Raw genomic sequence first — 15,536 nt, forward strand, 5'->3', positions numbered from 1 at the left:
TCCCCTTCACAAGATCGAATGGATGGAAGCTCGAAATTCATAATCTCGAGACCAGAATCTCAAACTTCCATTCACTCGAAATTGTGAATGGGAGCCTTAGGTTTAAAAAAATAAAAAGTTAACTTACCTTATTGCAGGGGTCCAGGTCCTCCTGTACCCTAGCAATTTAAATGTGAATGTTCCATGACCGCACTATAGCAGAGGAATGGAAAATCTTCCGTTTTGAGCTTACGCGTATAGCACGGAATGGGAGATGTCCCTTTCCTTCAGTATAGTGCGATCTTGGAGTAGGTATATTTAAGTAGGGGGGTGCAGGGGGGCTGCGAAAACATTTGAAAAGTATTACTTTTTTTTTTTTTTTGTCCCTTTCATATGTTCGAGTTTCTTTAAATTCGAGATTCTGGTTTTGAGTTTATGACTTTCAAGTTTAGAGAAATTCAATCATATGAAAGGGAACCATACACACATCCACACATGTGTATTTATTTATGGAGCACAACTTTCTGGTGAATCATTTTTATTTATTTATTTTTTTTTTATTTAACATTTGTTGACCGGGAAAGTCCGACTAGGTTCCACAGATCCTGTTTTCAGCGGAGGCCCGAGGAGAAATGCTCCAAAATGCTGTGAATCAGAAAGTCAATGACCTCTGATAGAGCCAATTCAGCAGATCAAATATCAGCTGACTGAAATTTATTGGCAAGGTCATGTCATGGTACAGCCGGAGTCAGGGAATCTGGCCTTTTTGTTACTGTAGTGCAATATGGGAGTTAGTATATATAATTAGCAGGGGGTGTGATGAAATCACTCATTTGATTTTTCAATATTATACAAAAAAATCACAGCCTAATCATTAATCAAAAAATACGCACATAAAAAGCATTCAACACAGTTTTCCACTCCCTTCTGCATACTGAACTCTCTAACCTCGGCACCTCTCCCTCCACCCTTCGTTGGTTTTCTAACTGTCTCAGAAACAGGCAACAATCTACAATATGGCAACACTGCTCCTTACCTTTCACCAACACCAATACAGAGGTAGCCCAGGGTTCCATACTGGGTCCCCTTTTATTTAGTATATTCATCAATGACTTCCATACATCTCTTACCCACACTACTGTAACACAATATTCTACTATTATCTGCTTTTCTAAATCTGTCTCTGCACTACAGCATCTTAACCAAACAGCTTTCACCTCAACTGGAATCCTTGATGTCACAGAACCATCTTGCCCTTATCCCCAACAAAACTAAACTCTTAATATTTACCCCCAAAAAATCCAGGCCAATTGACAAGTCTAACTTCTCTGTTCATTCCCAAAAATAATACTGTTATTGAAGTCGTTCCCAACACCAAATTACTCGGTGTTATCACTGATGACACCTTAACCTTTGACCTTCATATCCATAACAACATCAAAAAAAACATCAACAATTAGGAACCCTTTATAGGCACAACAACTTTCTTAGCCTCTCTGCAAAAAAGGCTCTTGCCTCATCATTCCTGCTTCCAACACTCTTATATGGTGCCCCCATCCTAACTAATATTCAGGCCTCTCTGAAAACTAAACTCAATTCATGCTATAATAAAACTGCCAAATTTGCTCCAAATGCTAAATTCTCCACCCACCACTGTTCCGCACTACATCAACTAAACTGGCCCGAATTCTCCCATCACCTCAGTTACCTACAACTAACTACTGCCCATAAACTTATTTATTACCCAGCAGCCTGCCCATCCCTCTCAACCATTATGACCATTTACCATCCTAAATGACACCTAAGGTCGGAAAACAAAATGCTTTTAAAGACTGATAAACCTAAGCTCTCAGCTGGTCAAATGCTATATTCTTTTATTGCCTCCAAGCTGTGAAAAAGCTCTGTATTTTTTGTTGGTATGTGTTCGTTAATTTACAGTTATGCACTGAAGTAAGAAGAATTTCAAGTATACGTTGTTGCTCATAGATTGAAAAGACCGATATTCTGGTATGAGTTTTCTGACTGATTTAAGTAAGTGCTGTTTTGAATTCAGCTTGGCTGTCACACATAGGGATAAGACAATGCGGACAAGTCTTCCTGGAATTTCAGACAATTTCACTCCTTTGAAGGAGGAGAAAATGAATGATCATTAATTCAATTGAAATATACAGTAAGTATGTATGTATCGATCTATCTATATAGGTAGATATAGATATAGATAAAGATATAGCTACGGATATAGATATAGATATAGATATAGATATAGATATAGATATAGATATAGATATAGATATAGAGGGGTGGCCACGGTGGTGTAGTGGTTAGCATTCCCACTTCACAGCAAGGTGCTGTCCAGTTTGATTCTCAGGTGGAGTCTGTATATCCTCCCTGTGGTCAAATGGGTTTCCTCTGGGTGCTCCGGTTTCCTCCCACATTCTAACATAATGCAGTGGGTGGATTAGACACTCTAAACTAGCTGTAGGTGAGAGTGTCTGTGTGAGTGAGTGGCAGGAATGAACTACAGTAGCAGGGCTAGCCACCTGGCTTGAGACGATTGTCACTGTGGAAGTGATATCCCAACCTATGTACAAACAAAATGGGAAGGGGTTGAGGATGGATGGACAGATGGATAGATATATGTACTGATGGGTTATAATCAGATGCACAACACTCGGTGACGTTTAGTTGAACTGTGCAAATCCTGCAGTCTGAATGTGAAATTCTGACATTACTGACTGTTCCTACTTGTCCGCCTTCCAGACCCATGTTAGTACTTGATGTTGGGTCCAGAGTGGTAGGGACTTTAAGAATTTGTAGCATTTTGGGCGTATGGTGATTTTTCACATGCCAACTAACTGCTCAACTCAAACTTCCAATTATCAAGCATCTAATAGCAACTGATATAGATATATACATATAGATATATATATATATATATATATATATATATATATATATATATATATATATATATATATATATATATATATATATATATATATATATATGTATATATATATATATATATATATATATATATATAGTTCCCTATCAGAAGCCTGAAACACTATAAGCTTGAAAATCAAAATCCTGAAACCAAAAGCCTGAAAATTCAAAAAACCGAAAACCCAAAATCCTGAAACTCAAAATCCTGAAAACACAAAATGGACATACTGACGTCATTGTGGCATTGCTATTGTTAGCCCTGTGGTGTTAGGTCATGCGTTGGGTTCAGGTGAATGTGCGGTTGGTTTTATGTTAGGGTTAGGGGCGGTTTAAGTGAGTTAGGGTTAGGGCGCAGGTTAGGCATGTATGCAATAGTAACAAATATTGGGGTTAGGGGCGGTTTAAGTGAGTTAGGGTTAGGGCATGGGTCAGGTGAGTGTGTGATATTGACGGACCTTAGGGTTAGGGTTAGGGTCAGGGTCAGTTGGTAGATATTAGTGTCTTTATAGTGACATATTAGCATTATTTGTGTTTTCAGGATTTTGAGTTTCAGGATTTTGGGTTTTCGGGATTTTGAATTTTCAGGCTTTTGGTTTCAGGATTTTGATTTTCAAGCTTATAGTGTTTCAGGCTTCTGATAGGGAACCATATATATATATATATATATATATATATATATATATATATATATATATGTGTGTGTGTGTGTGTGTGTGTGTGTGTGTGTGTGTGTGTGTGTGTGTGTGTGTATGTGTGTGTGTGTGTGTGTGTGTGTGTGTGTGTGTGTGTGTGTGTGTGTGTGTGTGTGCGTCCATGCGCACGGGCACGCGTGTGTTTGTGTGTGTGTGTGTGTGTGTGTGTGTGTGGGGGGGGGGTGTACATCAGAATGGACGTGCTGTAGCTTTAAAAAGCATGTCAAAGGCGGACCATGCACATAAATGCAGGGCACGTGCTATTCCTAGTGCCATTTTGAGAGTGCAGCCAGAGAATAAGCATGTATGATTGCAGTAGTTAATTTGTATATAAGTTACTTAAGTTAAAACCAGTAAACTTCTATCTTCATGTGTTTGTATATAATAAATCTGCTTGAAAAGAACCCATGAAGACTCTACTATTGTGTCCAAAGTAGAAGAGCGACATGGTGTCAGAACCGGGATTACAAAGAATGATTTTCGGGGCCATGAGGTGTAGAGATGACAGTGAGAGAGAAATAAGCATGAAAACATGCCAGAAAAGAATCAAAGATAACGAGAATTCGCACAAACTGTTTATTTTATAAAAAAGTTAAAAAGGAGTATTACAAGGGCATAAATCGCATTACTAAACAAGCGGGAGGGACAAAAGGTTTATTAACTAAACAGAAATATTTAAAATTGTAATATTTGACAAAAAGATTATCAGAAAAAGCAAAATGTGTAAGTTTAAAGCAAAATTAATATATTTAAAGCAAAATGAGTGTGTTTAAGGCAAAATGGGCATATTTAGATAAAATGAGTACAAGAAAAGCACAGTAGGCATGAAAAAAGATTAAACAAGCAGCACAAATCTAATAAGGGCAGAAAAGGGCACATTAAGCATAAAAATAGCAAGGCAACTGCATGTTTTGACAAAGTCCTGTGTTTTGGCATAACTACGACTTCATATTGTATCAAGGGCATAACTAGAGTTATTTGAAGTATCTCAAAGTGTTTAAAAGTGCTTACAGTGTGTGCTTATTACTGTGCATGTGTTCCAAAGAGCTTATACGTGTGCAAACCTGCAAATATTTCATGATGTGCAGTTAAAGTACAGCCATTTCGAAAAGTTTCTTGTGCAGGATGTGTCCATTCGCAAAGTGTCACCATTACAAAGTGTTTCTTGCACTGTAAAGAATTGTCTAGCAAGGTACCGCCATTTTGAGGAAATTTCAGTGTGCTGTGCACAGTTTATTCGCAAAGCGCAGTTATTTTGAAATATTATTAACTCTGAGCTCCACTTGCCCAGTTCAGTCACAAGGTGCAGTTATTTCAAATGTTTCTTAAAATGATGATAAATTACTTTTGCAGTGCAGTAATTTTAAGAGTATTACAATGCTTTGTTTTGCAAAGTTCAGTTATACAGAGGCTTACTTGTCCTATTGGGCAGAGTTACAAATACGGGCATACATTTCTGGCTTATGTGCATGTGTATGTACTCATGCTTATTTGCAAAACCCATCACTGTTATGTGTTAATATGGCAGATGGATTTCGTAAGCCCTTACCACATGTATTTGATCAGAATATTGCAGAGAATTGGAGAATATTTGAGCAAAAGTACGATATTTTTGTCCAAGCAGCTTATTCAGATAAAGATGCATGCACCAAGGCCTTCATTTTGTTAAACTTAGCTGGGTCAGAGGCCATAGAAATAGAGCGTTCATTTGTGTATGCACCGGCAGTGTAAGAGGGAGAAGATGAAACTCATTATATTCTTGTACAGGCTGAATCAAGGGAAGATTCAGAGTGTTTGATGCACACATTCAGAGAAATGTGTAACCCTCAGACAAATACTACATTAGAAAGGCATTTGTTTTACATGAGAGATCAGTACCAGGGCAAACTTTTGCAGCTTATATAGTTGACATGAGATACAAAGCCAAAATGTGTCAGTTTCGTGACTTAAAAAATGAGTTAATAAAGGACAGGTCCATGTGTGGTATTAATAGCGCTGCTGCGAGAAAGAGTTTGCTTTGTGACAGTGATTTAATGTTGAGTAAAGCCATTGAGATTTGTCAAATCCATGAGGTGAGAGAAAAACACACAAGTATGCTTGCCAGTGACAAAAGCATGGTTTCAGCAGGCTCCAGAGCAAATATTGACATACCTCTCAACTGTACAGCTTTATGCAGAATGTCCAGACTTTTGCCTCATATTTTTGGTCTGTTTTTATAAAATTGTGGTTTTCTGGCAAACTAGTGGCAAATCATTAAAGATTGAAGTTAGAAAGTAATGGCAGACATTTAAGTTTCAGACTTCATATCCTTCAGAAAATCTGTGGTAATGCAAAACCAGTTAGTCTATCAATTTTCTAAGTTTGTAAGAGCAATATTTAAAATTTGTCCCTATTTGTGGGCCTTTGTCCCACTTTTATTTATGGCTTTGTCCAGATTTCTTGTTCTAAGAGGTTGAGAGGTATGAATGTGGATAGCATGCAGTATGTGGCAAACAGAGGTAGGACTAAACACTTGGCAGCACAGCCCCTGCAGATACACCAGTGAGACCACGTAATTTTCCAGCAAGTTCTAAGACTAGCCACATGAAAAGAGTATACCCCTCAATGCAGTACAAGCATGAATCAGCAAAACCTAAGTCCAGCCTTATTATTAACTGTCACAATTGAGGTGCCAATCATGAGTCTAGAAGAGAGAAATGCTTAGCATTTGGTCAATAATGTCACAAAAGTAAAAAATGGAATCCTTTTCAGAAGTTTTGCAAATCAAGTAAACCCTGCAAATTTGTAAAGAAAAGTCACACAAAAAAGCAAGTTGATCAAGTAGATTGCAAGTCCATTTTCTATGTAAATGGTGTATCAGTAATTGGTGAGATGGTTGATAAGTGAATTTATTGGCAAAGAGTGAAGTGTTTTGTACAGTTTGGATCAATGGTAAATCCACAGAGCTTAAAGCAGACACTGATTCAAGGTGTAATTTTATATCAGCGGACACATTTGCTAAAGTGAGAACTAATGAGCAAGTCAATATGGCCATTAATGCGAAACTTGTTGCTTATGGAGGTGAAAAAATTCATACCAAAGGCTCAGTGATGCTTTCATGTTATTTGGCCAAGAACTGTTACAGCTTGTTATTCTATGTAGTTTGAAGACCAGTACAGTCTTTACTGGGTCTCAAAGACAGTTTGATAAAGAATCGGTTATCTTTTACCAAAGAAGTTCATCACATAAGTGCATATCCTAATTTAAAATTTTCTGAAGCCATTTTTCTCAGAATATGCTGATGTTTTCGATGATAAATTGGGCAAACTTCCAGTTGTGTATTCCATGAAGTTGGACCCAGAGGTCACTACAGTAGTCAGACTAGCAAGAAGAGTTCTGGTAGCTATGCAGGATAAAGTTAAGGCTCATTTGGATAAAATGGTACAGCAAGGTGTAATTTATCCAGTTACAGAACCAACTGATTGGGTGTCATCTATGGTAGCAGCTCACAAAAAATGCTCAGAAAAAAATCAGAATATGTATCGACTCAAGAGATTTGAATAAAGCATCGAAGAGACTGCATCATCCAATGTGTACAGTCGAAGAGGTCACAGCTCTAATACCGAATGCCACTGTTTTTTTCTGTCTTAGATGCAAAAATTTTGTTTTTGGCAAGTAATGCTTGATCGGAAATCCTCATTACTAACCACATTTGGTACCCCATTTGGCAGATACAGATTGCTAAGGATGCCATTTGGAATAAATTCTGCAAGTGAAGTTTTCCATCGTGCAATGGAGCAAATTTTTTTGGATTATCCCTTGTGCCATACTAGTAGAAGATTTGCTGGTTGGAGGTAATGGTGAAGCAAAGCATGACAGAAACTTAAAGAGAGTTCTAGACAGAACATGTGAAGTAAATTTGAAGCTCAATCCTCTGAAGTGCAAATTCAGACTACCAGAAGTTACATATGTAGGCTATTTATTTATCGGTATTGGCTTGAGACCAGACCCGACCAAGCAAGCAGCTATTTTTGAGATGTCCGCACCAGATAATTTTTAGGCTCTACAGCATTTCCTAGGCATGGTCAACTATTTAGGCAAGTTTATACCAGACTTCAGTGAGTTGACAGCACCTTTAAGAGAGCTGACATGCAAAAAATGTTACATGGTCACAGTTAGAACAACACCAAAAGGCATTTGAAGACCTTAAGCAGAAAATTGCCACCCTACCTACATTAAGATACTATGTTGTGAATAAACAAGTCACTCTTTCATGTGATGCTTCAAAATTTTATCTGAAATGCAATATGCTCAAATTGAGAAAGAACTTTTGGCAATAGTGTTTGCATGTTCAAAGTTTCATGATTACATTTATGGTTGAGCTATTCAGATTGAAACTGACCACCAACCTCTAATTACTATTTTAAAGAAGCCTATGCATTTAGCTGCAGTGAGATTACAAAGAATGCTGCTCAAATTGCAAAAGTACAACTTCAAAATGGTCTATACGAAAGGCAAACTACTCTATCTGGCTGATACCTTATTCAGATCACCCAGAAATACGATGGAACAGCTTGGCGCAGAGAATTTTGACTTTGACATGATGGCAGTGTGTAATTTCTCTTCCACTAGGCTTGATGAGCTGAGAGATCATGCAAAGACTGATCCAATTTTGCAAAAGCTCAATCATTACATTAATGTTGGATGGCCGTCAAAACAATCTAGTGTACCACCTGAAGTGCAAACATATTTTCCTTACAGAGATGAAATGTTGATGGAAGATGGCATTATTTTTAAAGGTCCTAAAATTGTTGTTCCTGCTTCCTTACATGAAGAATATATACATATTTTGTATCATGGTCACCCAGGTTTTGCATCCACTAAGACAAGAGCAAGAGAACTAGTATTTTGGCCTTTATTACTGAAAGACATTGATAAAGTACTTTCTCCTTGTTCAGTATGCAATAGTACTAGACTGCATTTGCAAAGAGAACCACTTCAGTTAAGTCAATTTCCTGAACTACCTTGGTCAAAAGCAACCACTGATATCTTCAAGTGGAACAATCAACCCTACTTAGTATTGGAAGACTCTTATTTGAATTGGTTTGAGATTGACTGACTACCTAACCTAACGTCCATGGTAGTCCACACAAAGTTATTTCTGACAATGGCACTCAATTTACTAGTGAGTTCTTTCAGAAATTTGCAAGAGAATGGGACTTTGTACATGTTACTAGCAGTCTTGAATATCCACAGACAAATGGGCTAGATGAACTGCAGTGCAGAGTGCAAAACAATTACTTGAAAGGTCAAAGCGTTACAATACTGATGTCTTTTTTGAATCTACTTAATCTCAGAAACATACCCCATGACGATATACTTGGCTCACCTACTCAAAGACTTCTATCCAGGCAAACAAGAACAATGCTACCTATTAGTTCTTGTTTATTGAGGCCTAAAGCTTAGAAAAGCAAAACTATCAAGGCTCAATTATTCAATAAGCATTCTATCCAGAAGTCCAGTTATGATAAATCGAGCAGATTTCTTCATCCATTGAGGGAAGGAGAGACAATAAGGATACAAACAGCAAAAGGCTTCGACCAGATTGGTCAGGTTACAGTCATCTGTGCTGAGATCCTACCTTATAGAATCTGAGGGTGTGGAGTACAGGAGAAATCGCAGGCATCTTCTACCCATACCAGAATCATCATTGCAGTATTGTTCCTGTGATAGAGACTCTAAATCTCAGAGAGAACTAGATGTTGTTCACATCCCAGAGTGTATTTTAATCTCTACTTCCATTCCTGAGGATGTTCCAAATACTTCCAAGGTTGAACACTTTATAGAGACAGCTCCAGTTGCTAAACCTAAATCCCAGTTTTATGTCACATGATATGGTTGAATATCCAAGCCCATTGTGAAATACACAGCAACACGGTCATGACAGTGTGTGTGTGTGTGTGTGTGTGTGTGTGTGTATGTATATATATATATATATATATATATATATATATATATAGATATATATCTATATATACATATATATATATATATATATATATATATATATATATATATATATATATATATATATATATACATACATATATATCTATATATATATCTATATCAACTTTACATGTTCGACTTTTCACAGAGTTGACTTTCATATGGCCCAGACCATATGATCGACTTCCGGAAAGCCGACCATGTAAAATAAACACAAAAAACACAACAAACACTTACCTTAAAACTGTTAGCAGGGGGGCAAGACATACCCCCCGTAACTTAAATATAGCAACTCCAAGATCGCACTACAGTGCGGAAGAGGGAAATGTTCTCATTCCGCACTGTACGGCGATAGCGGTTTCCCATGGTCAGCTTTTCAAAAGTCAATCATATTGTCTGGGTCATATGAAAGTTGACTTTGTGAAAAGTCGATCATGTGAAGGGGACCCATATATATATATATATATATATATATATATATATATATATATATATATATATATATATATATATATATATTTTTTATATATATACCTAGCCTTGTATAATTGCATGACCAGGAACTACTTGTAATATCTGCATGCCAAATAGAGTTATAACATTGCATGATCTATTTCTTAAAGAGGGAGGATGTAGATCAGAATATATGTGCTGTAGCTTTAAGAAGCATGTCAAAGGCTGAGTGTGCACATATAAATACAGGGCACATGCTATTTCTAGTGCCATTTTGAGAGTGCAGCCAGAGAGTGAGCATGTATGATTACAGTAGTTAGTTTGCATATAGGTTATTTAAGTTAAAATCAGTAAACTTCTATCATGATGTGTTTGCATATAATAAAGCTGCTTGAACAGAACCACAAAGACTATTCCATTGTGTCCAAAGTAGGAGAGCAACAATGGGTTCAGCAATTTATGAGTGAATGTTCTTTTATTTCAACATATGAGGTGTATGCTGACAGGATTGAGTCTGAATTTCTTCAAATGCACGGAATTTTGAAGATAAGGATGGGGGAGGGAGAAGTTTGTGAGCACAAGTATACATTGATTAGGGTTTGGGAAAGGATTAAGTAAAGGGATAGTTAATAGGATTTCTTCTTCTAGTGTATGAGTGCTAAAGTTAGAGTAGGGGTTAAGTTTGATGCTAGATGTGTTTGTGTGTGTGAGAATGTGCGGGCGTGTCTATGTGTGTATGTGTCTATTAGTGGTAGTGTTCTGTGTCAAAGGTATTGTGTGTAATGGTAGTGCTACAGGAAGGGGTTTTCTAAGGTAAGGAATAGGGCTGGGTTAGGGGCAGGGTTAGGGTTAAGGTTAGTGTATGTTAGTAAGATAGAGCAGGACAGCAAAACAACATCTTTTTGTACACCCACAGAATGATATTACTGCCAGGCTGCCATCACAGTGAGGTATAGTAATATCTGATTATAAGTCAGACCTGAGCATGGCCACCGATGACAGTGCCCCCAGTAGCAGTAAATTATTAAGGTGTAATGATGTATGTTACCAATTAGCTACATAGTAACCACCTGTGTTTGATAATAATATATGTATTATTGCAACCAGATTCCAATAATATATGTATCATTGCAACCAGATTCCAAAGTGGACCATGCTTCTAGCTTCTTGGTTTTGCACTTCTCTTGTTCAGTATATATTTCTCAGTGGTACAGGCCAACACGGAAGGACTGTGGCTGACCAAGTTCGCAGATGACTGCAAACTGGGCACCATAATCAACTCTCCAGCCGACATAAGCATCCTCCAAAAGGGCCTCATAGAAACAGACAACTGGTGCCAGAGCCATGGCCTCAAGCTAAACGCCAAAAAGTGTATAGTCATCCCCTATGGCAAAAACAAAGTGCCCACAAATTACCACATAGGTGGTAATCCATTAAGTACAGAAGAAGTAATTAGGGACCTGGGGTCCCATTTTGATAGCAATCTCTCATTTGACAAGCACGTGGCCAAAGTGGTTAGAAAAACATTTTATATAGCCCACCTAATCATGAAGGGATTCACATCTAGATCAGGGGAGGTCATCGTGCCTCTTTACTCATCCCTCATCAGGCCCATAATTGAGTACAATGCCCCTTTTGGGATGTACCTTACCAGACACCTGCAGCAACTGGAAAGACCCCAAAAGTACCTCACCAAGAGGATCAAAGGGCTCAAACAGATGCCATATGCTGCGGTTAAAGAAACTCCAGCTCTACTCAGTGGCATACTGCCTGCTCAGAGATGATCTGTGCCTGACGTATAAAACCATGTCCAACCCGGAATTAATGGACATGCTGCACCTCAGAAAATCCAAATCCCATTGAGCTACGCGCTCGAGAGACTTGAACCTCAGCACTGAAATAAATAGGACATGCTGGAGGGACAGATTCATAACCCAGAGGCTCCCTTCACTCTGGAATAAAATCCCAGTCCAGGTTAGGCAGAGTCCCACATTGACTCTCTTCAAGAGGAATCTTGATGAGTGGATGGGAGATCGTAGGTTTACCCTGGGTATCACTTCTGTGTCACTGTTAGACAGAGGCACAGTATACTAACCTCAAAAAAAGGTATAGCAAAATTAATTTAAAATGGGTGGCGAAAGCCAAACACACTCTGGCTAGGCTTATAAATGCCCTAGGGCAGATAGCCTAGTATGAACTTATGAACCTATGAACAGCACTCCAAAAATATATGAAGAATTGACAATGGGGGGCTACTGACAGAAAGTGAGAATGAAAGAAGAGGACCTGAAAAAAAAAAACTTCCTGACATGGGGCATGAGTTAATTTTCACGGTGCCGGGACAGGTGTATCGTGTAATTTGCTATGGTATGCCATAACTTTCTGAAAGCCATTACTGACCCAGAAGGGAAACTCAGCCCATCAAGAGTCTTTGGAGAAGAGGAGTTGATCTTTGACAATTTAGAAGTCTGACTAGGGGCTGAGGCCATTCTTTCTCTCCTTGTAGGTAGGGTTTACATATTGCAAGACTGCTGTACTTCAAAGCACAATAGGTACAAATAAGTAGGGATCATGAAAACAACAGAGACCGAGCTAAATGGGAGAATAAGGACTGTAAAAAGGCCTCACCCTTATGAAACTGGCTGTTCCATTGTGAATTACACAGCAGTGTTGTTCCCTGAAGTATTTAAAACAAGGTCAGCAGTTATACTGAAGTATTAAAAATAAATAAATAAATAAATAAAATGCCAGATGAAATGCACGTTTAGGTGATACACCTTAGAACTTGCTGAGAACTGACACAAACACAGCGTTTATTAATGTCCAGCCATATGAAATAGCATTGTTGTCATAAAACTCAATTCATTCAATCTTTTTTAAATCACAATACAGTCAGCCCCAATTTCAGAGACAGGCACTTAGTTAATGTACCAAACCCTGCACAAAAACAATGACTCCTTTCTCTATAACATGTAGAATAATGACAGGTCTGGAATGTGGCTGCGATAATACATAAGTACCATATTATGTTATAATATAATATATATTATACACACGGGTGCACTTCACTCTTTTGAAATACTGAAATTGCAAATTTTGGTATCTTGAGACTAAAATCTCAAAGTCCAGTTGTGCGAAAGTCCACATGACTGAATCCGGAAATGTCGAATCAGCAACTGTGATGGTACACTGTGTTAATTGATAGCTGGAGGTTCAGGTAAGTGTTTATTTTTTTAAGGGTTTTGGGTAGGGATTTTAGTGTGTGTGAGTGTGTTGGGAAGTTGTAGGTGTAGGTTACAGTATGTGAGTAAGAGTGTGAGTGTGTAACTGTTGAGAGTGGTGGTGTTTGTATGTATGTGATGTGTGTTTGTGCGAGGGGAATGTAGGGTGTATAGTGGTGGGTTTAGTGTCTTTGTCTTTTTAGCACAACCTCAGAATTAGTATATTTAAGTACTGGGGTGTGGGTGGCGCAGCCCCCCACATGGGGGGTGCAGGGGGTCTTGCCTCCCTGCTTATATGTAGGGTAGGTGTGTATTGTATTTGTGTTGTGTTTGTGTGTGTTTTATTTGTTTGTTGTAGTGTGGGGAGGAATGTGTATGTGTGTTTGTGTGGTGGAGAGTGTATTTAAAAGTCGTGCTTTTGGGGTTTCAGAATTTTGAATGTTCTGCTTTATAGTCTTGAGATACTGAAATTTGAGATTTCAGTCTTTTGAGATTATAAAGTGAATCCTACACACACACACACACACACACACACACACACACACACACACACATATATAATTATTCAATTGCTGTTCCTGGCTGCACTGTGTGGCACTGTCATTCAACACTTACCATTATTAATGAGCAATACAGCTGTATATAGTACATCAATGTATAGTATGTACAGCTGGGTACCATTCATTAAAGATGACTGCCTTCTGTATGCCAATCTACATCACCATGCTTCATGTCTATAAACTGCAGCAATGAAGGACAACATACAAACACAGTTTGCAAACTATGCACCACTGTACAATATTTTTGAATTGCAAAGCCATTTCTATTCTTATAAAGGTCTTCAGAACACTTTGACATATTTTAATTTGTTTTTGAAGAAATGTCACTAACACATTCTGTTATAAAATATCCTCAAATATTGCTTGTAATTCTAATGCAGTTTGAATATCTGCATCTTGAATGTTAATGTGATCATTTTCATTTTAATCTGTTTTCCTTGCATAAAATATTGAAGACCTCAATTTTAGACAGAAACACATATTGCATGCCATATGTAATGACTGTCACCCTGAACAAAAATAATAACTCTGTGGTTTGTTCTAAGCAAAATGATCTGATTTTGTTACAGCTTGCAAAACATCTTACAGACATTTTATCCTGCATTTGATCATACTTATGAGTTCCTTATGTCTGTGATGATTTGATTATTTTTTTCTTCTAAAATTTTCAGGGAAAGAGTCTTGAATAAGCAGCTGTAGAGACAGCATATCATATGTTAGAATGAATATGTATGAGTTGTTTGCATTTGCCAAAATGTTTTATTTAACAACCACAACTTCAGAGAATATTATTTTAATTATAAGGGTATGCCAGTAATATGCAGACATTATTCTGCTACTAGCTGAATCTGAAAGCCAGAAAATATCAGAAAATATTTTATGCACAGACATATGCAAATGTACTTAGCACACAGATACATGTGTGTGTGTGTGTGTGTTATGTATATATATATATATATATATATATATATATATATATATATATATATATGTATATATATACACACGTGTGTGTAAATATACATAGCAATAGATCTTGTCACAAATACATGAAACTCAAGAGTGAAGTAATAAAGTAATAAAGGACATTTGAAGATAATGATTCTGTCATAATGGTGGGAAGGGGTTAACTATGCTAATGTTCACACAACTGTGAGCAGTATAATATAATTTTCTCAGGCAGAGGAAGCTGTTCCTGTTACTATGTCATTACTCAATACTTGTGCTGCAGGAACAGTCACACCATGACATTCACAGAACAACTGTTTCACTAGCAGGAAATTACAAAATTACTTTATATTTTCCTCCAAAGTAAAAAAAAAGAAGAGAGTAATAAAATCATGCAGTGTTGTTTCTGTAAACTCAGTATATTCATATAATATAATTCCTTTGCTAGTATTAAACAGCAAGGTATACAAGTTTACCAACTAACGAAATGTGTATGAATGGTATGTGTCACAGTGGAAGCCTTAATAAAGCAGTGAAACTCCACCTGTCTGAAGTCATTACAACATATGATTGTGTTGCAAACAATTTCTAGGACAGAAAATGGAAGAGGGAGGTTTCTCCTACTGTACTTGTACACATTCTAACAGTTGCAGATGTCATTCATCCATAACAGCATTAGGACACACAATGCTTACAGTCAGTGTGGGTTTTGAACACTTTACTATGCGATGAAAGAAGGTATATGATAT

The sequence above is a fragment of the Protopterus annectens genome, chromosome 3.part1 (genome assembly GCF_019279795.1).
Source record: "Protopterus annectens isolate FY-2018-M chromosome 3.part1, PAN1.0, whole genome shotgun sequence".
Taxonomy (NCBI): domain Eukaryota; kingdom Metazoa; phylum Chordata; order Ceratodontiformes; family Protopteridae; genus Protopterus; species Protopterus annectens.